A 25199-nucleotide genomic window follows, 5' to 3' on the forward strand; every position below is an offset into this window, starting at 1 on the left:
GTTCTTTCCCTCCGAGTCGTCAGTTGTCGTTTTTTTTTGACTTTGTGATCGAACTTCTCACTCGAAATTCGAATTGCCTGGCTAGAGAGAAGAAATAGTCTTTGTTGAATTAATACGTTTTTTTTTTCGTGACACAATTACTTTCCTATGAGGTAAAATGATTACGTTTTTCATGAAAGTTAATTCTACATTTAGCAATCGACCTTATTCGCAATTGCTATATAATATGGATTGACAAAACGATCGGATTAGCTTGAAACGTTCACTTTTGTTCCAATTGAATAAATTCATCATGTTGATCGATTTGTTTTCGATTTTAGAAGAGAAGAGAGATTTTCTTCTTATTTTTTCTTGATTTTGAATTTACAATCATTACAGTTGTAGTATCACTTAAATAAATCCAGAATGGATTTTGTCTTTTATTTATGAAACTATTTATTTTTCTTTTTCTTTAATGTATATTATATTTCTATGTTCTTCATAAAAAAGAAAAATGTGATTCTTTCAAACTTTATAATATGGAATTTTTAACAAGTATCGACAAGATACTTGTAATCAGATTGATATTAAAGGATCGTTATTTTTACAACAAATTGTATATATTAGAAAGCTGTTTACAATCGTTAGTGATCACAAATTATCTAAATTCATCACAAGTTGCCTAAATTCAGAAACTGGACTTTGTCTTTAATTTATGAAAAATATTTCTTTTTCATTAATATATTATAATTTTTACATTCTTTACAAAGAATTAACATATGTGATTCTTTAGGTTTAATATGGGGTTTCTACAAAGTATTAGATTAATGCCAAAAATCGTCGCATTTTTATTAACTCTGTATTACCTAAACTTAAAAACTTAAAAACAGTAAAAATAAAGAAGGAAAAATCGTTTGAAAAAGAAAGTTAAAGAATTTTTTTTTTCAGATAAACCAACTTTTAGAATATATATCCAAACGGAACAATTTCATTTTCAAATATCTTAATAACGATTTTTAGTACATTCACCCCAAAGTCATATCCAACGGGGTCTCATTTATATAGCAAAGGGATAATTGAATTAATTAATTTCAATTTAATGAATGAAACATGGTACATCATTTTGATATCGAGAATACAATCCACGGGGGCAAGTGGCGACTGGCGCGGCGTGTTGTGCGCCGGGCGGAGGCGGCATCTGGCGTGAGTGAAGGGGATTCGTTGTTGTCAAGCGGCGCGATTCGCGTTGGCAGGCCTGGCGACGAACATCGGTGGTGGTCGGCGACGGTCGGAGTATCGGACAGTGCGGCGCGGCGCAGCGCGGCCCCGAAGGCCGTATTTCGGTACGCGACTATGTGCGCGCGCTATCTTTCTCTCCTTCCTTCTCTCTTCCGCGCTGAGCGCTCTAGCCACGACGTTGGCGCCCCGCTCGCGCGCCGCCTCGCGGCCGATTACGCCAACTATTTCGGCATGGATCCAGCTCCATGTTCGCCCGTGAAAGCGATGCGGTGTTCCCGCGGTTAGAACGTTGTACGATTCTCGTGTGTGCTGCGGGAACGTCGCGCGTTACCCGTCGTGGAAGCCGCGTGCTCGAGCGCCCGCTCGACGTCGTCGCGATCGGTGCCCGTTCGTGCGCGTCCGCGAGCCAGTGGTGCGTCAGACAACCTCGTCTCGTGTGTCTCGGTGTGGCGTGGCGGCACAGGAGCAGCCGCAGCAGCAACAGCAGCAGCAGCAGCAGCAGCAGCAGCGGCGGCAGCGGCGGCGGCGGCGGCGGTGGCAGTGGCAACGATCTTAATTCAGAGCAGTTCCTACAAGGCGTTCACGTCAGCCGGGAACTCTGTAGGAGCCGATCACGGCTGCGACGCGAGCTGGCGAGGAGGAGCGCTCGTCGGTGCGTGTCGGCGGTGGCGACGGCGACGGCAGCAGCGGCGGCGGCGGCGCGTGCTGCGAGGCCTGCGAGGACGAGGTGAATGCACGGCGGCCGCGGTGTGTGCCAGTGGTGTGCGCGCTCGTCGCCCGTGGAAACCCGCCAAAACCCGCGGCCGCGAACAACCACCACTATCGTCATCCCCAACATCGCTGCTACTGTCAGTAGCACCAGCAACAACAAAAACAACGATATCAACAACGTCAGCGGGAGAAGGATCCTCTTGAGTGACGACGACGACGACGGCGACAACGGCGATAACGGCGACAACGGCATCGTCGTAGGTAGTAGCTACAAAAATTCCGTGACGGGCAACAACAAAAACATCAGGAATAGCAGCGGTGTTACTTGCGCACGACGACGACGACGACGACGACGTCGTCGTCGTTGTTGTTATTGTTGTTGTTGTTGCCGTGCCGTCTTGTCGACTGCGGCATTGTCCCGGCACGACGCCGCTGCCGGTGACGGCTGGTCTCGGGCGGTGGTGGAGAGGAAGTAGAGGTAGAGAGAGGAAGGTCGTCGCGCTCGTGTGACACGGCGGCGACAACGACAACGGCAACGGCAACGGCGGCGGCGGCGGCAGGAATAGCGGCGACCGCCCAGCTCACGCGCTGTCGTTGGCGACAGCGGCGTCGGCGGCTGCGTTCTGTTATTATTTTGCCGCGGTGCTTTTGACCCTTCGGTACCGGGCGAGTTCATTGCGGCGCTGTCGCGGGGGTGTCAGCCGGTAGTACGTCCACACCGCGCACTCCACCGCGTATCCTCCTTTTCCTCCTCCTCCTTTTCCGTCCGTCTGGCGGCAGCAGCGCCGGAGTCGACGGAACGGCCGCCTCGTGATCGTCAGGCGCGAGGATCGTCGACGGGGCGCGTCCCTAAGGCGCCCGTCGTCCCGTCGGTCCCGTCGCGGGCTCACGGGGACCCCGGGCTCCTTCGAAACAGAGTGCAAAGGAGAGTGCAGGAGACATCGTCGACGAGGGAAAGACGATACCACGTGATAGTCCTCGAGAACGAGCGAACGGCCAAGTGTAGCGAGTCAGTCAGTACTGTCAGTAGTCCGTGAGGCGTCACGCGGTGACGCCGCGATCTCGTCATAACCTGAAAGAATCTGAAATTGCCTGAAGGAACCGGCGATATCGAGAGTGTTCCATTTGCTCTCGATCATTTCGTCTCCCTCGTTTCTTCTCTTTCTCGCGCGCGCCAACGAAAACAAACCCGGGTCTTACGAGCGCGGGATTAATATACCACCTCGCCACCTGATCCGGTGGCGCGCTCGCGTCCCTGTTTCGGAGTACGGGACTGTCAACCGCTTCGTTCTGACTTCTGACGGAGCGGAGGAGCGGCAGCAGGAGAAAGGTGTTCCACGCACACGGGAACGGGAATCTCAGTGAAGAGACCCTTCGGTGCGCTTCGGCAAAGCGGCCGAGCGGTGGAGCGGAGTGTCCACGTGTGTGAGTCACAGTCGTCGACAGATCGTCAAACCACCGGTATACCGACATTATCAACGCTATTATCGCCGCGCACGTTACGCCCAACCGCGCGACGCGCTCAATCGTCGCCTCGCGAATCCGTTTCTTCGCGTCCTCCGATCGACTTTGAAGAATAGAGAGGGAAAGAGAGAGAAAGAGAAAGAGAGAGACGCGCCGGCGGATACCAACAGTGAAGTTTCACGGCCGCGACCCGATTGCGATCGGCGAAAGGAAAGGCACAACGAGCGAAGAATACAATCTCGCGCGCGCGTTCGCGCTCGTCGTGTTCCTGCGTGTGCGTATCTGGTGTAAGCGCGCCCGTGTGTGTGTGTGTGTGTGCGTGTGTGCGTTTGTTTGTGTGCGTGCGCGAAGCCGCGTCGTCATCCGGCACGTTCCGGGGCCGAGGGAAGTGGTGCCCCGCGCTGCTCATTATGCTCGCGGTGACAGCTCAACGATAAGCTCGGCGCCGACGGTGGGTTTTTCCCCCTTCCCTCCCCCTCCTCCCCCCGTTTCCTTCGAAGGTGCGCTACCAGTTTCGCGAGTGCTCGCGCTGTTTCGCGCGCGAAGAGGAAGTACACCGTAACATCCAAGTTTTCATCTCTCTTACCCTCCTCCTCCCCTCTCCCCCTTTCCCCCGCTCCGTCCCCCCACTATTACCGCTGTCACCGACATTACTATACTTCGTCGCCCCCTCCCCTCCCTCACCTGTGAAACCTACTCCATTGGTGAAGTGCGCGACTGTTGAAATCAGTGAAAACGTACCGTGGTGTCTCCCCCGCGCATTATAACGCCATACATAAATCTACATACGTATGTATACGCGCATGTACATCTGCATCGTCCAGTGTGTTCGATAAGTGCGAATTTTTCTTACTTTCTCGACCGGATCTCTACCTGCCTTGTGTGTGTCCCCTCAACCTCTACCCATTTCTCTCGTCTATCATTCACGGCGTCGCCGGCTTGTTTTTTTTTCAAGTGGATCGCCGCACAGAGAGAGGCCGCACGAGTGTGACGGAACAAAGGAGGACGTATTTCAACTTGCGTGAGGAGGTATGTGCTCTACACGAATCCTTTTTTTATCTCGTGCTCCGCGCGCGCAAAGAATCGCGCCCGCGTGGTGTGTTTCTTTTGAGGTTAGGTTTGGGACGCGCGAGTCGATCGAACGGTCGAAAGGCAGCGGCGTGTCACTCGTGATTCGTCGTGACGTCATTGGAATCCGGTTTTTCATTTATTAGTTAATTTGTAGTTAGACTTGGGTAGTTAGAATCGATTGTGTACCTTGAAACGAGATGAAAATTATAAAAGTGAGCAAATTCACTAGATATTGATTAATGAAATTATAAATATTCTAGTGAATATTTGCTCACTTTTGTAACTTTTTTACCTCATTTTGAGACAATCGACTGTCTAACGGTAATTTAAAAATTTGTATTTTTTAATATACGGTTTAATATACGGTTGATCACTGAATTGACTTCTATTGTGAATAACTTTGAAATTATTACTGCAAAGCAGTAGTTAGTTTAGTGATTAACTACAGCAAGAAGAATTCAATTTTTTAATTACTGTCAAATTAAGTATGGTCAAGTTTAAATCGCAAGTTAACCAAATAATGAAAAACCGGACCTTAGTCTGTTTATACGTGAATTAGAGTATATTCTTCACGCCTGTTCTTTTTAGCTGAATTTCTTACACGGTTCGTTTTCTTTCTTTCCTCTTTATATTAGAGAAAATAAGAGAAATGATGGACCGTGCAAAAAGTTCAACTAAAAAAAAGAAGACTTTGTGTATTTAAATGTTGTTAAATGCCTATTTTTTCTTTTGCATTTAATTTATGGTTAGGTTCAATTGAAATATATGAAAATAATGAAAAACATAAAAATTATATCTTTTTAACTAATCAGAAAACTGATGATTTAATTTAATCTAAACCAAACTGATGATTTTGAATATTTTTTAAAGTTGTTATTAGGTGTTGGAATTAATTCGTAGCGTTTTTTAATGAAAGAATGTTATTTATTTCACATGAGCATTAAAAAATACATTAATGAAAGTACTTCCCATCACTTGTAAAACGCTACGAATTAATTCCAACACCTAATATATATATTACAAAACCAACAAGTTTTTAATAATTTACTGTAACTAAAAAAACACAATTTTTACATTATTACCAGATTTAAATAAAATTAAGTTTAAATCACAAGTTAACCAGAAAATAAAAAAAAACAAGTCGAAGTGAAATGAAAGTATCAGGTCTGTTGATGTTATTGAATCCCCAAACATTTTTCCACTTAAAATTTTTGCACTATGGTGAAGGTAACAGGTCTGTTCGCGTTGAAATTTGTTGAAATCTTTAAAAAAATGTTTGTACTTATAACGAGATAAATATATATTCAGACATTGAAGATAGAGAAAGCGAAGATTCTGAGTGCAAAAAGTGCAAGAAACGCAGCGGACCCTATATTAAATATTTGGCGAAATTGAAAAAGAAAATTGTAATACAGTTCAGTGCATCAATAAATAATAAACCTGTAGCGTCGCATCGTCTCTCGTTTTGTTTACGCGTTTGCGTAAACACGTAATGCGTATAAACGAACGAAAAGAAACTGCGATCAGGGGATTTACATTTTGAATTCTATATCTTGAAACGAGGCGAAAATTACAAAAAATGAGCGAATATTTATAATTTCATGAGTCAGGTCAGTACTTGGTATTTGCTCACTTTTGCCATTTTCATCTTGTTTCAAGATACAGAATCCGACCTCCTCAGGTACCCGAGATCGTCTGAGCTGCTTCCTCGCGCGTCCCTTCATAAGTAGATCCTAACCTCAAAGCTCTACGTATGTGAATAACTACGTTCAACGCACTTCGCTGCCTCACAGGTCCCGCTCCTCCAAGCAGTCCAAGCGCGCCGCTTAAACAGCTGTTTAAGCGGCGAGTCCCGCGCTCTTTTTTTCCCGTCGAGCCCGCGCGATCAAGGGAGTCTGTAAATAAAGCGTGATATAGCTCAGATTGCACTGATACTGTAACGCGACTGGTCTTATCTTTCTGCTTTTCCTTGAAGGACAATGTATTTATTCGAATTAACACATTTATCAATGGTGCGATTAGACTGTATTACTTGTCTGTTTATTATGCAATCACTAATTCTGAATTTATTTCTTTGCCGGAAGTTATAGTGGATATCTACTGATATGCGTGATTGTGATTACATTAGAGGCAATAAAAAAAATAGGGATCGGAGAATAAAAAATAGAAAATAGAAGATTGATTATTGTATTTTGAAACGAGATGAAAATTACAGAAATGAGGAAATTTATTAGAATATTTATAATTTTATTGATCAACGCCTAGTGAATTTACTTATTTTTATAATTTTATCTCTTTCTCTCTCTTACCTCCTTTCAAGATACTTGACCTCCAGAAGTTCAGACTTTTTGTTTTTTCTTTCTTCAATGAATATATGTTTATCTCATTTTAAATTAAAAAATATTGGAGGATTTCAAGCAATAAACCTTGCAAATAAACCTTGAATCGAGATGAAAATTACAAAAGAATGAGCAAATTTATTAGAATTAAAACTTTATTAGAAAAATTACTTTACTAGAAAAATTTACTAATTTCTAATTTTAATTTACATCTAGTGAATTTACTTATTTTAGTTATTTTCACCTTGTTTCAGATACATATCGATCGATTCTCTGTTCTCTATTCTCTATTTCCTGTTCTCTATTTCTTTGATTATTTGATTGTGCTTCTGATGTAAATAAAAGAGGAAGCAGAATGAAGTGAATTGTGTATTAGAAATATTCAAAGACTGTCTCTCTCTCTCTCTCTCTCTCATGAAACATATTTATTCGCGATAGCAATCGACATCCTATTGGCTTGTAATGATAGAAATATATCAATTTTTTTTTATTTCATGATTTATGTTTCAAGATATATATTCATTTCAAGATATGAATAATGTCTCGTTTAATTGTTACTAGACATTTACAAAACTAATCAGATGTTTTAGAAATGTAAAAAAATTTTAATGATAGGAAATTAAAAAAGAAAACATTCATAAAAACAAATTTTTATAATTTATTATTGTTAGGAAAAAGGAATGATGTATTTCTAAAGTAATAAATAACTGAAATTTTTTCATCTCTCAATTTGTAAGTCGGAGAAGTATTGTCAAAACGCTTTATTATTGCAAAAATCCTACAGGTGGCAACACTGTATAGGAAAGATATCGCGTAAGGTCTTCACGCCATTCTGCATTTCGCATTATCGCGCAATCACGGTATTGCGCGCGTCGTCCGAAAAAGTAGCATGGCGACGTCGGAAAAAACCGGATAGAGCGCCGATATCTTGGATTGTACGAATAGTTTTTCTCCGAAAACTGATATGAACTAATTCTCGATAGCATATTCGAGAGAGAAAGAGGGGGGGAGAGAGAGAGAGAGAGAGAGAGAGAGAGAGAGAAATGTACCTTATCTCTTACGATATTGATGTTTTTTTTTTCATAATTTTATGATTATAAATATTGTTTCACTGTTAAATTTTACGCGAATTTTCACTGAGTAGAAGAGATGAATAGATTTGTGAATTACGTACACCGAAAAAAATAATGTTGTATTAACAGTAGGTATTGTTTTAATTGAAAATAATTTTGTTCATTTAATAATAACGCTATTAATGAAACAAATACATTAAAATCGAATTAATGAAATACGTTAATAATCATGCTCTTGTTTTAATACAATTTTATTTGTTTCATTAATAGTGTTATTGTGGGGAATTAATAAAATTATTTTTAATTAAAATAATGCTGTTGATATAACATAATTTTTTTTTGGAAAATTCTGGTTAAATCTACTAGAAAATTTTCTAGTTAAATCTATTAAAATGAGGTAACTGGAATTCTGATTGATATAATCAGAATCTTCTGATTCGTTCATTTTCAATCATTTTTCTTTGTGTCGATTCGGTTATAAAATAATTATATAATTTCAAGGCCGCGTAGATTCTTTACGATTAATCTTAAATCGATCTTATTGCTACCTTATTTACATTATTACGTAAAAATGCGCAAATACATGAGCGTCTCCGTACGATAGTTTGTGCCGATTGTATTTCGAATATCATCGATCCTCATATTGTCCACGTGTACGTGCACGGCCTTCCGAAATAAGACCCTAATTTTGACGCGCGGCGACGTTATCAGTTTGATATTAAATTACGTGCCTCGAATCGATAACTTATTCCAAGTTGAATCATGGACAAGTCGCGATTACATCGGTGCCGGTAAATGTTTTTTTTCGCTAATGACATCGTCACCAGCTTATACATGGATCCTCCCTCGGGGGAGGGGAGGAAGGGAGGGAGGGGAGGGCTTTCTTGGGGAGGCTACCGAGCGTCTTGGTTGCACTCATCGCTTCAGGATTTCCACTTTATTGATTCGCTATGACTTTCGACGCGTCGACGCTAACAATGCTGTTCTCTGAAACATGTCGAGTCACCGCGTGTATCGCCCGTGTACTTAAAACAGGAATGCGGCACTCTCTGCGCTCCACTCGTATTGATCAACGTGATTTTGCTTCATGTGATTTCGTTTACCCGTTTCTTCAAATGACCGATCCGAAATGCACTGCGCACCTTTAATTTCAGCTTATAAACTAATTACTTAATTGAAAGCGAATTACATTTTTGTCATTTTTTTTTACGAATATCGCAATTATGTCGATGTAAAGATCATTTTTACTTTAGAACTTATAGAACTTTCTACATTGGGACAAATGAAATCTATGAAGCAAGTTACATTTAATGCAAGATGCTGATAAAAATGAGTTTTAGTAAATCGCGTGATAAAGAAACGTGATTTATTTTTATTGTATGATGTAGGTGAATTACATTTTTTATTAATATAAAAACTACTGGAGGATTATTAGGGTTTTATTTCATACATCAATCAGCTGTTTCTAATGAAACGTGAATCGCTTTTTATTCTGTACTTACATTTACGTAATTATGTGTTTATGTAAAGCTTAATCTAAAAACAAAACTATCCAATAAAATCGTTATAACGCAATACACACGTAGTCTACGGAGAAACGCATGTAAAAAGAAGAGTAAAAAGAGAACTTGCTTAACACGGGTTGAAATTCATGCTTATTTAAAGGCCAGCTGAGCGAATTCTTTTTTTTTTTTTTTTCGTCACCACGACGCCTGCTTAATCAGCGCTTGTCGCTCTTTCTTATCGTTGCGTAGTGTGTACTGTAACTGATTCATCACACGCGTGAGATATCCGATCGTGAAATTCTGCAAACCTGATTACACATTTTTCAGCGTTGTCTCGCAGGTTTGTCGTACAGGACCGGCTTAAAGCTGAAAAGAGAAGGAGAAGCGAGGTGTCGATGGTAGGTCAGTTACGGATAACATTTATCAGGCGTATTTGCTGCGTCTAAGACCTTTTTTGAATTTATCAAGTGCGAACGCGCCTTGGTTTGCGCAGTGAAAGAAATCAACGCTGATAAAACGGAGACGGATCTCACATACGCGATTACCGTGTGTTGTTAGGTCTTTTTGCACATTTCTATGTATTTCGTAAGAAGAGACTCTTTAGGCACTGAAATATGTAAAACGGTATCTACAATGAGATTTTGAGATTTTAAATTTTAAGTTAAATTTTAAGTGAAGCCCTGAGCCATAGAAATTGGCTAATCGAATGTGAGGAAAATAGTCTACTATGGCTGGTCAATTTTTTACAGCTTAGAGCTTAAAGCTTAAGTTTTACACCTTCTTATTTCAACTGTTCAAGCGTAGCATAAAATTTAAAGCTTTTTAAATGCATACACAAGAAAAAAATATTAAATTTTAATAAATATTTGTTTCTATAGTTCTAAATAAATATTTATTAAATGTAAACATATATTCATTTGATACCAAAATCATTAATTTGATTTAATTATTTTTTTTTTAGTGATTAAATAGTGATTAAATTCTTTACTGTAAGTAATTTATTTATTTAGTACTATTTCAAGAAATATATATTAAGATAGTAAATTTTTTGATTAAAACAGAAGACTAAAATTGTATTTTTAATTTTAAGGAATTCAAATAATTCCCTACTTTTGAAATTATTATAATTGTAATTTTATGAAGGGAACATGAGAAACATTTTGTCAAAGACATTAATTGTTTGTTAACATTAGACTTATTGCATATATAATTAGACCAATAATGTGCTTATATTTATTTGCATCTCTGAAGCTCAATCCGTATAAATTCTTAAATTTTAATTCTGCTTTGACATATTTTTGTTATGAAAAGATCTATTCTAATTGGAATAAGGAATTTATTTTTAACATATTCATTAAGATAATATTTTATTTAATGGATAATCTGATGTAAATCAGAAATAATAAAAGTCTAAAATTATACTTATTTATAAAAGACATGCATGTAATAAGAGAGTCGTAATATAGAAGTTACAAATAACATCATTAAATTAATATGATAAAATATAAATGATTTTTTAGAAAAAAACTGTACGATGAGGATGACACGAATAATGTAGCACGTTTTGATATATTTTATTCTCTCTCTCAAAATATCTTTGAGATTTCTTCCTGCTTCTGTTTTGTTATTCGTCCTAATTTTGTAGTCGATATAGAAAGACGATCTTTTTTTTTCTTTCGTATCATTTTTCTCCGACATTTCTTCGTCTTAAACGCGCGATAAAGTCACAAAACCGTAGTTGGGGTAATACGAGTGTTTGAAACTCCACTTAAGAGAAAACCCTCTACTCGAGAGGGTTAAGTCGGGTTTAATCGCACGTGCGTTTCATTTTTTGTCTGTTACCTTTTAGCCACGTGCTTACGAGGAGTATTCTCGTAAAATTCTGACCTTTCGGCCCGCGTTCGTATTCGCGAGCCTTCGAAGGAATTGTTTGACCTTTCGCCCGCCGCGGACATCCGCGCTCGATTAAGAAAGAAAAGCACACCTGATAACGATCCTTTTAATAGACTCCCACGTTACGCGAACCGGCGGTCGAGAAAGTATAATACCTGCATGCAGAAGAATATTAACGTCCCACGCGCGATCGCGATCTTCATTGACGTTAATGGACAGTACGGTAATTTTTGATCGAACTGTGCAATAAGCGGAATGTCGCGGCGGATGGCGGGACTCATATATTTACATCTGTTTTTAACGAGGCAACCCGCTGTGACGGTCGTCGCAATTAAATTTCATACACGCGAGGTAAACAGACGTTTGTTTAAAATTCCAATGCGTGCCTACACGCGCCGCTCGATTTCCGCTTTCAGCGAAATCACGACACGAGATATCACGCACGAATTATGCAAATTGCATCGCGTTTCGTGAAAATAACGTTGTCTACGCGTTTTCGGAAGAATTACGAGTAAAGCCTCGACAGAAATGTCCCGCGAAATGCCCGAATCATTCAGAAAAACTTGTTTCCGCGAGAGGATCCGATACGTAATCTAATAGCGAATTTGATTGGACACACTCAGTACATATACTGGTGTAATCGTCGTATACAAATTGACATAAAGATATGAGTTTATTACGAACACAGAAATTGATTGAACCGTGAAATATAATTCAATTGTGCTGTTAGGTGTAAAATAATGTCTTTTTTATAATTCAAAATATTTACATTTTATTTTCAAGTCCATTCTACAATGTATAAGCATACCGAAAGAAAAGATTGGCTGCTGCTGTAAACTAGATGTCAACAACAATCAATTTTTGGTTGTGTTAGCTTATCCGCAATGTCAGTATAGGATTTCGATTGGCTAATGCAAATCAAAAATTGGCTGTACTCAATTAAGAATGCTATATTTTACCATCTAATTTGTTGCAGCAGCCGATCTTTTCTTTCAATACATAGTTATAAGTGGTTGTAGTTGTAATTGACTAATCACAGTCGAATTTAAAGAGAATATTCAACTGTGATTGGTCCATTCTTACAGCTATAATCACTTGGAACTACGCTAATACAATTGTAGAATGGGCTTTGCATTCAGATTAACCCTCATTACCCCTTATGAGATCACTCGTGTCCAAGCCAAATTTCGCGCATTGCGTTCGCCAGTAAGGTACGTGCCAAAATTACATAGTTTCGTCGATTGTTATTGCCATTTTTACTTTTTATTTCTATACTAGAAGATTGAAACTAATTGTAAGTTAAAATTACGGTTGAAAATCATTACAGTGCACCAAAAAAAAAAAAAAGATTGGCTGCTGCAGCAAATTAAATGATAAAATATGACACAGCATTCTTAATTGGCTGTAGCAGCCAATTTTTGGTTGCATTAGCCAATCGAAATTCTATACTGACTGATTGCGGATAGGCTAACACAACCAAAAATTGACTGCAGCAACCAAAAATTGGCTTGCTGTTGCAGCCAATTAAAAATGCTATGTCATATTTTACCATTTAATTTGCTGCAGCAGCCAATCTTTTCTTTCAACGTGTGTAATCCGTTTAATAAAACGCGAATGACCCCACAATAGCGAGTGAGAAATAAAAAATGATTAGAGGGAGTGAGGGTTAAATCAGTATACCTACAATGATTTTAATATGCAATACGCACTATTGTGTCCAATTGAATTCGCCATAAGATTTGATTTAGCCTATAACGTCGCGTTATGAGAAATAAAATCGCGTAACGCGAAGAAAGGATATAGGTGGCTTTTATTACGAAGGGGGATTACACGTATGCTGCATTTTGCGTGAAAGTGCCTCCTCCCCATGCCGGTGCATCCGTCCGGGCGTAATTATGTTGCACGAAATCAGGTTACGTTGATTCCTGCCGCTTGTGTTCGAAACGGGAAATGAATGACGTGCGAACCGAAATGTGCAACCGCGATAAACATTGCGTGCCGACTTTCGTTACGCGCGAAAACGCACGAACTCTTCGGATCGGAATATCTCGCTTAAATGAAGCTCCACGTTAATCTTTTCTGAATATTAAAATAGCGTAATGGATGCGATCGGGATGCACAATTACACTATCGTTCAAAAGCTTTTGCCTACTATGTCTTCCTTGATTAAATGAAGAGTGAATTTCTATCTTCTTTCCTACTTTTCTATAGATGTTGGACTTATAAATAATAGTTAATATTTAAAAATTAGATTTTACGTATGTAAAAGAATACAGTAGAGTTGCAACGAATTTAATTGCATTAAAAAGATACGTATATTAGAACCTGTGTCTTATTTTCGATAACAATTATAAAGATACTTTATGTTCTACGATACTTCCTGACTTCAAAAATGACACAACTAAAAAATTACTGTATCTTTTGGAGTGAAGATTGAGCAAGTCTTGAAAAGGAGGGAGAAAAATTATTGCGACGTAAAATTAAGTTAATCCACTTTCAATGATTGATAGTAACGTTTACAACTCATTCATGGTATTGTTAACTCGAAAATTACGTTTTTTTTAGTTGTATCAATTTTGAAAATGAATAGGAAAAGCGATTTGTCACTTATATGTGTGTGCGTGTGTGCGCGCGTGTATGTGTCCTGCTTCTCAAAATCACCGTTTAATGTTGGATGTGCTTCTTTCCGTTTCCGCTCGCATGCGGAAGCGTCAGAAGACGCGGAGAAGCCGCTGGCTGGTGATTCAGTTTCGAGCCGAAACGATATTAACGACGACTCCGCTCAGCGTGTGCATGACGCGGCCTGTCTGCGTGCCCGTACGCGGAAACGACGCGTCTAATAATAGGCGACACGTTCCGCGATGGTACTTACTTGACTCTTAGGTCGGGTTCACACCTTGACAGAAAAGCGGCAAGCGGAAAAGCAGAAGCCAATCGGAACTCGCAGTAGTAATAGGCGGTAACATTTCGTTTGTCTGTTTTCTGTCTTTCCGCGAGTTCTGATGATTGGCTTCCGCTTTTCCGCTTTCCGTTTTTTCTTTCAAGGTGTGAACCCGGCCTTAGCCCTGCGGCGCCATTGCGGACTACGCGCGTCGCGAGATAATGCGTGCCCTAAAAGCGGATGGAGAAGAAAAATACAACGTAATATCTTAATTGTTCTTTATCTTTTTTTTTTCACGAGCTGGGTTAATCATTTATTTACATGTACGTCATGGAAACGTCTGCAATTGTATGTTTATGTAAATAAACCATGACTCAGCACGTCTTCTTCGATTCTTATCCGAAAGTTTCAATGCGCATGATAAAATGATTTCGATTGTAATTTAAATTTAAATCTTTAATTTAAATTCAAAGTGATCTACTTATATATCGGACAAATTAAAAAAAAAATTAAGCGACTCTAAGAATGAGACATAGAAAATGAGAGGTAGATGCAATCGAGATGCGATACGATCCAATGATGTAATTATTTTGATTGCATGTATAAAACATAAATTATAAAATTTTTAAATTTTGAGATCATCTTATACACCGGACAAATTTTTAAAAGAGGTAAAACGGCTGTCGGCTGTAAAACGAGACGTAGGTAATAAGAAGTAAATATGTATATAATACAAGATGTAATAATAAAATTTGAAACCTGTCGCAATCTGTCGTCGCGCATAACCGATGTCGACTATATAAAGAGTTGGAAACAAAATGTCGATTAAAAGTTAAAGTCCATTCTACAATTGCGTAAGCGTAACTGTAAGAATTGATCAATCATAGTCGAATATTCTCCTCATATTCGACTCTCTCTCTCTGTGATTGATCAATTTTTACAACTACACCGAAAGAAAAAATTGGCTGCTGGAACAAATTAGATAGTAAAATATGGCATAGCATTTTTAATCGGTTGCAACAGCCAATTTTTGGTTGCTGCAGCCAATTAAAAATGCTATGCCATATTTTACCATCTAATTTGCTGTAGCAACCAATCTTTTCTTTCAATGTACAATCACTTACAACTACGTTTCTGCAATTGTGGGCTTAAGACAAGCTACGATTGTTTACGCCCGGCTTATACCAACCACCGTCGTCTGGAGCGCATACATTAGGTGCGAAAAAGCGTACGTTGCGCGGTCACGTGTACGATGCTTTTCTCCCTTTATTCACCGCGGCTAAGCGACATATTTTTCTTTTGTCTCTCTTTCTCTCTTTCTTCTTTTTCTACCTTTCCATTCCATTCTTTAAAAAAAAATTCTCGCATTCACACCGCGCTTTAAAGCAACCGCGCGATTCTGGTATCTATATAGTACTATATATCTAATGTAATCAGACCCAATATGGACTTGTACTCAAAATGCCCTATTCGTTGTTTGTAAATAATTACATGATTAATTCAACAAATAGCAATGGTAGCTTAAATTGTATAGGTTGTCCGTCTGATTCAATTGCATCAGTTTATTGCTCAATTTGTTCATTCTGTTATTGTCGATAAAACAAAATGCAGAATGTCGTGGTTGTGTAATATTTTGTGAGTAATTGTTTCCTGTAATTACCAAAGATAGATACTAATTTCAATAGTTCGTGTTATTGTAATTCTGAATTCATGCTTTACAGCACTATACAGGGTGATTTTAACATATTTCGTCATCATGAGTGAATCGAACTGAGTCGAAAAGTCATCTATCATTTTACAGTTTATGTAATAACGAGGTATTAATTACTAAAAATTGCTAAATATTAGTCTTGAATAATTTTTTACTCAAATATTATCAATTTTATAGAAAAACTGCAAGAGACAAAAATCATTTATTTTCTTCTCAGAAATCCAAAAATTTTTTCAGAATTTTTTATCAATTTTTTAGTACATTTTCTTATTTTTACTAACATGAGAAAATACGATATTAAAAAATTCTGAAAAAATTCTCAGAACTTTATGAGAAGAAAATAAATGATTTTTGTCTCTTGCAGCTTTTTGGTAATTTTTAGTAATTAATATCTTGTTAACTATTGCGAAAATTGCAAAATGGTAGAGGACTTTTCGACTCAGTTCGATTCACTCTACCTGCTCATGATGAATGATGAAATATGTAAATCACCCTGTATATTTAATTTATATTTTTGTCATAACGTTTACAAAAGAGGGGAAAACTCTTTGTAGGATAGAATATGACTTATAGGGCATATATATATTAATATGACATATATATTGAGTGTACACAGACGTCTGTAATGTTTTTTTTAAATCTTTGTTATTCCAGATTATGTATTCTAATTCATTTGCTAAACATTTTAGAAATAAGTAGATAAGCAAAAAGAATGTTCATTGTTTGCAAAATAGTTTTTGCGAATTCTTATATGTCAATAAACATGTCAATATACGCTTACAATCTTATAAAAGTAATATTGGACCGCTCTGTTTTTCAATTTTCTAACATTTCTTTATGAAAGAGGGAAATATGCTTAAGTCATATTAGGTACATACATATCTAGTATGCACGAAATATTACTTTTTTTATTAATCTTTACAGCATGTATATAAATATTTGAAAATTTCTCATATTTTTTGTTAACATTCAGAAATGTTTTCTTTTTTGAATGTGACTATTAATTTCCAATTTTGGACTCAGCAAAAAATTAAAAAAAATTGCAAAGCTTAGTGGAGACGTTTAAAATTCAGTTACCTTATTATGCAGGATCAAAGATCGTCATCTTAATAATTTTCTTCCGTTTAACATATAATATTTTACTGCGATTTATTATTTATACATCATTGTGCTGCACAAATGGTCTCGCGTAGAATACACGTTGCTCGTGTGCGGGAATTCTTTGCAAACGAAATTAAATTTGATCATTATTGTATTGTGCGATTAAATAACTTTGTACATTTGTAATAATTGCAGTCGGCACAAATTAGCCGTTAAACGTGCTTTTTACGTTACGTGTGTATAAAAAGCGAAATGAGTAGAAGGAACAAAAAGCATTTGCCTCAAAATAAAAACATAAAATAAAGATGTATTCTTCGCACGTAAATAACTTTGCTTTTATCATAAAGCATTAGCTTAAAGCGTATTTTGTCACATTATTCATGTCGATAATTCATACAAAAGTTTGCGTAGGCAAGTCTCAATAGAACATTGTTGCAATATAACGTTGCAGAGCAATTTAAGATACATGTGACAAAAGCAGAACAGTAATGTAAACACATACAACCGGAATGGAACAAATTTTAAGATAGATAATTAATTTTTTCAACCAGTAACGTGAACTGTATCTCTTGTACACAAATAAGGGAAAAGAATCTTTATTCGGTCAAAAAACGAAGCTTGATACTTAATAATATTTCCATGTAAGCGAAGCTTGATACTTAATAATATTTTTGAATGCATTTTTAAATCGTTCGGTTGTTGATTTGCTTTTTCGTCGAATTCTCACGAAAGTCGTTTGTACTCGTGGCGTTTTGCGATCCTGTCGTGAGTTCCGTCAGACGGAGATCACGTGGCGGATCGACGCGTATCGTTTCAGCTGTTAAACACACTGCGGCCAATAATCATTAGTCACGCGTTTTCAATATCGACGTCTTAGACGAGTCCAGGGGGAAGACGTTGTCGCCGACATCGCGACGAGAATGTCAATGGATGGGGCGGGCGAGGAGAAGCGAACGACTTCCACGTCAGGGACAAAGTGCTTGTTGTCTCTTCGCGCCTAGCAAACGACGAGGTCGGGATGACAGTCGCACTTGTAAATATAAATAAATAAGATAACGCTGCGCGACGTCGCGAAGTTTTAAGCTCGCGATCGATTGACGTGTTCGATCGATCGCTCGCGATGCCTCTTTGTCAACGATATGCGACATCGAGTTCCTTTACCTCTGTCAGCCGTTTTAGAAACAACCGCGGTTCGTCCCTGCTCCGATGCATAATTTTTAATCTTTTTTTTTTTTTACTTTCTCTATTTTAATTATCTGTTCATTATACACATCTCGCGCGGACGACATCTTGAAGTTCCTGGAAGTGAACGCAATAACCGTGACACAGTTGCATAGCTTAGAATATTCATTCCCAATGTTATCGCATACAATATACCTTCTATGCTTCATAATTGAAATGCTGCATTTCAGGAAAATTATTGCCTGGAAATGTGTCGATGTTACATTTATCTTCTTTAACGACGTTATCATAGTTTTCTTGAGATTTCTTGAGGCATCAGTAATTGTGACATGGTACGTAAAGTTACGTATGAAAAAAAAATGACAATAAATTCAATTAATGAAATCGATTGTATCTTTCACAGTGAAATATTTAAAGGTATGTCCGATAGTTAAATTTTAAAAAGTAATTTTATCAAGAAATTTGTTTTTATAAATATGATTTTCTCAAATAAATATTGTAAGATTAAATAACGTACATTATGGTAAAAATAAAAATTGCTCAAGACAACGTTCAAGTGTAAATAAGGCTGGAATAAAATCTGCTGGTTTCACTTGTTGATTTATAAATTATTACATGTATTTATAACACATTAATGGTTTAAAGATTTTTTTAACGAGGAACACTTGTGTATATATATATACACAATTCATATTCAAAATTAAGTCACCCGTTACTTTATATCTGTAAAGAAGACTTACAGGGAAAGAGAAAGAGAGAGTTGACGTCTCTTCACGTGCATTTTATCGATGATTAAGCGTGAAATCGTTAATGACGGCCTCGAAACTTCCGTTTTATATGAGCGCGCGCGAGCGAGCGTTTCGCGGGGAGTACGTAAGTAGACAGAAATAGATCGTAGAAAGTGGGCGACGGTGTTATTATTAGAACAGTGAAGAATGTCTGGATAATAATAGCCATTAATTATGATGTACCATACGACCACTCCTGCTGCGTCGCAACGCGTGCGGAGTTGTTGAACGCGTAAATCCGTCCGATGAGCGCTGTGCAGCAAAACAAGAGATATACACTTGCCAGCAAAGATACTTTCACAAAGTACCTCGAATTCGTCTGATATCCTTCTATAATAATGAATCTTTCGAACAATTCAAAATCGGCCGACATTCATAGTCGATTCTTATTTCAAAATCATCTTAAGTATGTCTTAAGATGTTAATAGAACCCTCTGATCGATTCACGACCTCACGATCTTAAAATTGATAGATAATCTTAGGGTAATCTTAAATATAAGAATCGACTGCCCAAGGTCTCCTTAACGAAAATATTGAAGCATCGATTGTTTTCGAGTATAAATTATTGAAAGAAAATCGCTTTTCGTGAAGAAATACATAGAACTCTTCAGGTAACGAAGCTATTCTTACAACCTTACAACAGTTGTAAAGCTACTTGTTCTGCTGAATGCAGCCATTGTGTGGATCAGTAGAAATTTTCTCTGATGATACGTTAACACGCGAGATTTAACGAAGATGATTAAAGTAACCCACAAGATGTTTCACCAGTATTGGATTTGTACGATCGCGATCTTTTACAGAACTCAGAAATTATTACCGTCGAGATACCTTCACCGAGGGAACGTCTACCCGTCTACGAAATTCATTAAAGGATATGCAAAGCTCGATGGCTTAACTTAGTATCGTCACAGTGCACGCGTGTCGAGTGCTACAATATCGAGCATTATACCGGTGCCATATCGGCGCGTCGTAAACATTCGTTACCCGTTTCGACGGGTCGCCGTACAGCCGTGCACGAGACGGTGAATCGTAGATTTTCCTGCTCGGATCGTCGATAACGCGGAACAGCTGTTGATGCGTGCGCGCGGGTTTCGCGTTTCTACCCAACCGCCGTTCCACCGCTCGCGTCAAGTGGGGAAGGGCGAAGACCACCTGGCCCAAACCCTGAGCGCTTCGTTCTGTTTCTATGGAGCACAATGTTGCACGATCCCTCGGATCGATCGGCGCGCCGTGAACAAAAGCTACCCGGCTACGTGCGTGGCTACGTAGGCAACATATGTTCGCCACGACGGAGAAAATCCGCGTTCGAATCGGGTTCGAGTTTTAATCCCATAAATCGATCGTCGAAACCGTCCGCGTCTATCCGCAGTGTGTCTATCGATGTGTCGAGTTGTCGAAATTTATGATAGGCTATTAAATAAAATTTAATTCGCACGCACATCATCATTTTTTATTCACATTTAAGAGATGTCTCTATATCGTCGTGATTTTTATTTATGGATCTTTAAATAATTTGGCATGAATTTCTCGTTGACGAAAATGCTAAAGTATCGAATATTTTCATAAATATATTGATGATTCTTTTAATAGTTCTATGAATACATTTATATATACGCCAAAAGAATTAGTGGCTTAATTATCAAAATATTTATGTATGAAAATAAAAGAAGTAATCTAAATTGCTTTTATTAAAAGAAAATTGGTTTTATATTGATCAAGCGGCAATGACTGCAGTTTTAAAGACAGCTTATATGGTAAACTGATGGTGCTTGCGTGTGTGAGAGAACAGAGTTGGAAAGTGAATCAGCTTTGAGTTAGGGATTTCTGCTCTAAAAGAGGTATGATGTTTGAATACAAAAGCAATTTTTTAAAGAAGCAAAAGAAACGAGAGATTTATGTTATGATTTTTATAAACCCACACATTCACTTTTATCACATAAATCTTGCAGACTTTCTAACTGCAGGTATACACATAAATCTAATCGTCACAGAAAATTCCTAAATGAATTATTGCATCTATTTTTTTATATGATTTATTGGATTTATTAAAGAATTTTATTAAAGAAGAAACATATGTATATTTGTTGCAGGTATTGTTGCGATTATAAAAAAATTTGCGATTTTACGATGTAATAATAGTTGATTGAAAAATATAAATCTGATACATACAGGGTGTTCAGAAAATCGCCCACGATACTTCGAGATATGATTTGAAATCCAAAAAGAAGAAAAGAAGGCTATACATATAAACATACGTTCGGAAATAAGTTTTCGAGTTATGATCACTTTTATATATGTTAAAAAAAATTGTAATTTACTTTTCATAATCACGATCATAATTTATTTCATAGTGTTTTAACATAAATAATTACATGTCGGATTATTTTGGCGTTATTCAGGATGCACCAGAAGTGGAAGCATAGTCCGCTTTGGCATTCTTCTTTTATTTTTTTTTATTAAAAAATTTTTTTATTTTACTCTAATTTATTCTAGTAAATCCCTTACAGTTAAATTATGTAAATAAAGATATATAGATTATATAAATAACTACGTACATAAATACGTATTAGAAACAGCGATTGATCGAAATGCAAGATTAATATATTCGCAACGATAAAAAAATAATATATGTACTAGACGAAAACATTTGTGATTGTGTTTATTGAACTTTTTACGTTTGTATATCTGTTTAAAGATGCGGCATGCTTGAAAATCTCAAAGGAATCGTCATTCTCGAGATCGTTAAATATCACAAGTTGCTTGGAAGATAATTACGAGAATATATGTGTAGGAAATAGGGGAAAAAGGGAAGAGAAAAGGGAGCGATACGCTCCTCGATTGACATGATTTTCCACACATGACTTCCGGCAATATTAAATATTCATTTGCGGGGTTATTCGCGGAGTTACTTTGCGTGTCCATGTCCACATCCATATTAATCCGTTTGTTCCACTTTCGTTAAGTGCGTTTGGGAGATTAATTTTCAATCATTATTATTATATCGATTGTCGATTACCACAACGAGTCGTAAAATTATTAATTCGACTACACATTATGGGAGAAGAGAGAACGGATTTTATTAGCGACATTATGTCCTAGTGGAAGAAATAGAAAACTTTTTAAAAATTTAGTAAGTTTTTTTTATCCTTCTCTACAAAATAATTTTATGAAATAATTTATGAGTAATTTCTTTTTTTTTTGCTATAAAAATTGCATCTATTTTGTATTAGATATTATTAAAAAATTGCTAAAATTTAATAATTATCAGATTTTGCTGGAGCATCTAAAAATTTAACCAGATACATATCTAATAATAATTTTGTTGGACCATCAAAATAATTATATAAGACACTTGGTTGCTAGAATGTCAAAACTTTTTGTGGCATTAGTCATCGTGATTGAAATCCCTATCAACTTTAAATTCATAATGTTAAGTTACATCCAATTTGAATTATTTCTGTAAGTCGCTACTGCTACTACTCAATATGTTAATTTAACTAAAGCAATAGAGTTAAACGATTTAATTGAATAAAATGTATTAAATTTGACTCAAATTTAGTTCATTATTTACTAAGTGCATACGTTAATCTGGACGTCCGATATTACTTTGAAACTAACAGAAATGGATTGATTTGTATTTTAACATACGGAGGTTAAAAATAACAAAGTGTTATTTAACTCACAAGATTGGTTGCCATTACTCCTTTGATATCTAACAGTGATATACGTAATTATTTTGATGGTTCAACAAAATTATTTTCAGATTTGTATCCAGCTTTCAGTAAAATCGTTCTTTTTTTTTTACATATTATGTATCTTGATCCAATCTATTTCCTTAGTGGACACACAGCTGGTTGATGACCTCCACTTTCCAATTGTCCTTCAACATATCCTTCTCAATGTCTACTGCCATACAGTCATTCATGCGCGTGCGCCGGACGTGCTGATGGAACACTTAAATATTCCAGATAAGGACGTGTTATCGCGATTATTCGCTTTAAAATGGGGTTTTCCTCGCGTGTAGGGGGTCAACCGTGATCGCCATTCATGCCACAGCGGGAGGTGTCGTCGGAACCGTTTCTCGGCCACTTTTTGCAATCATTTCTGTGTGCACATCACATAAGATAGATCGATCGACTGGTGGCCGAAACTCTCGTAAAACCAGTGGCGAATTTAAAGATTCTGTAAGTCGATAATCGCAGAATCTATAAAGAATTTTTGGATAAAAATAATTTTAGTATTAAAAATGAAATAAAATTTTTAATTTTAGTATTTTCGAATTAAAAATAATTTATCACACCATTATTGCCATTAAATATGTTTACTTTTTTATATCTTATAAGATATAAATATTTTATAAATATTTAAAAATGAAAACTCGAAGAAGAATCACAGAATCCGAAGAAATATATTTTAGAAACGATATTTTTAGAATTATTGCATTTTGAAAATTATAACGAAAAGTAGGACGAGATATGTGAAACAATAAATTTTACATATCCTTAAATACAAAATATATGTATATAATATAAAGAAGAGAGAATTTAAAGATTCTATGTAATACAAGTACGAATATATTATATTTTTCAAGAAAAGTAAGGCTAATCAGAAACGGAAAGGAAAGAGATTATAAGAGAGAGGAAATAATTTTCTTAGATAATTGTTTATTTTATGATTACTTCCTAAAGTAAGAAAAAGGGAAACAGTTTACACACACATGTTGTGTTGGGGGGAGGGGGGGAGGGGGGGGGGGAGACTTCGTCTTTATCGGCGAAATTCCGCCACTGCGCGAAGCGCGCAACCACACGGATCGGATCGATGCGCGCAAAAAGCTGACCCCCATCCGCTATTTAAAGGCGTATCCCAGATTTTACTATGTGACGAATTTTATTCTGGGATCTCCTCCCTTAACGGGCTGAATGTATGCGCCGAGCCGTACATTCAGTCGTGTGCGCAATCCGTAGAAAGAATGCAATCGAGGATAATAATAAGCCGAGACTGGGCAGAGGAGGGGGTGGCGAATGAATTATTGAGATATCGGAGAGTACGATCGCGCGGGGCGTTGTGAATCGTAATCGAACATCTGAGAACCGACATCTGGAGGTGGTGGTGGTGGTGATGGTGATGGTGGTGGTGGTTCGGTGGTGGATGTTGCGCCGCCGGCTTGCAACAATCTGTGCTAATGTAACGGTTACTAGTTTGCTACTTGAAACCGATGAACTTTGTTGCATTAGGGAATTAGTTACCGCTCTCGCGGGACGATTTCGATGGGATTCTCGACGAGACATATAACATATAACATATACGGGACGTAAAACGTACTTCAATATTGCATGACAATGGGTCGTTTAGCTATTTTTTTGGATTGTTAATTTATGATGGCGCCTTCCCGTCTTTATGCCATGCGCCACGACTTTCAGATAGGGCGTCTCGATATTTATGTATTCAGATTCTAGAAATCTCCAAGACAAATCTGTGATCTATCTCCGTTTATTTTGTATATACTAATGTACTGATACATATAATGTTCTGGTTGTATCAAAAAGAGGTATACGAAAAGAATGATTCTGTTGAAGTATTAAAAAATTTAGCTAGATATAGATCTGAAAATAACTTTGTTGGATCACATTAAAATAATTACGTAGAAATCTCAAACATGATGAGCAATGCTACAAAAAGTTTTGACGTTCTAGCAATCAATTTGAGCGTCTTACATAATTATTTTCATTCATCCAAACAAAATTATGTTTAGATCTGCTTCTAACTAAATTTTTAGATAATTCAAAATGCATTCTGGTTTTGTCAGTCAGAATTCTGATTATCGTAATTGAATTTCTGGTTATTTTGACCATAATGTAATTTGATTTAATTATATTATAAGTATCTATTTATTCCTTTATGATTGAATGAATTCTAATTAATAGAACAAAAAGAACGATTTTCTGGAGTATCTAAAAATTTAGCTGGTTACAAATCTGAAAATAATCTTTATATTATCAAAATAATTATGTAGGACACTCAAGTCGATTGCTAGCATGTCAAAACTGCTTTGCAATATTACTCATCATGCCTGAGTTTCTTACATAATTATTTTGATAATCCAATAAAATTATTTCTGTATCTACCTTAATAAATTTTTAGTTATTTGGGGAAAATCATCCTTTCCATGCGCGGACTTGTATCTAATATACAAAGGATTATAATGGCTTGTCCAACCAATCATACTGTAAGAATTTTTGATTATTGAAGCTAGGACATTTTA

The 25199-nt window shown here is 37.2% G+C and overlaps 1 protein-coding gene and 1 long non-coding RNA gene across 3 annotated transcripts in view; one reads left to right on the top strand and one right to left on the bottom strand.

Moving 5' to 3' along the window:
- The first annotated feature begins 1323 nt into the window (after positions 1-1323).
- The window catches only part of mnb (minibrain), a 99710-nt gene continuing 75834 nt past the window's right edge, over positions 1324-25199 (top strand). Inside the window, exon 1 of one of the 2 annotated variants that reach the window (XR_015544130.1) lies at positions 1324-4422. The gene's annotated coding sequence lies outside the window, so the exon portion shown is untranslated. The remainder of the gene's footprint in view (positions 4423-25199) is intronic. The other variant, XM_087402982.1, reaches the window with a different exon arrangement.
- On the bottom strand, positions 4333-23617 carry LOC147910648 (uncharacterized). The gene is made up of 2 exons (XR_015544132.1): positions 5468-23617; positions 4333-5308 (listed from the first exon to the last, which is right to left on the bottom strand). It is a non-coding gene; the product is annotated as an uncharacterized LOC147910648 (long non-coding RNA).

The sequence above is a fragment of the Acromyrmex echinatior genome, chromosome 2 (assembly GCF_024713525.1).
Source record: "Acromyrmex echinatior isolate Ae372 chromosome 2, ASM2471352v2, whole genome shotgun sequence".
Classification (NCBI taxonomy): domain Eukaryota; kingdom Metazoa; phylum Arthropoda; class Insecta; order Hymenoptera; family Formicidae; genus Acromyrmex; species Acromyrmex echinatior.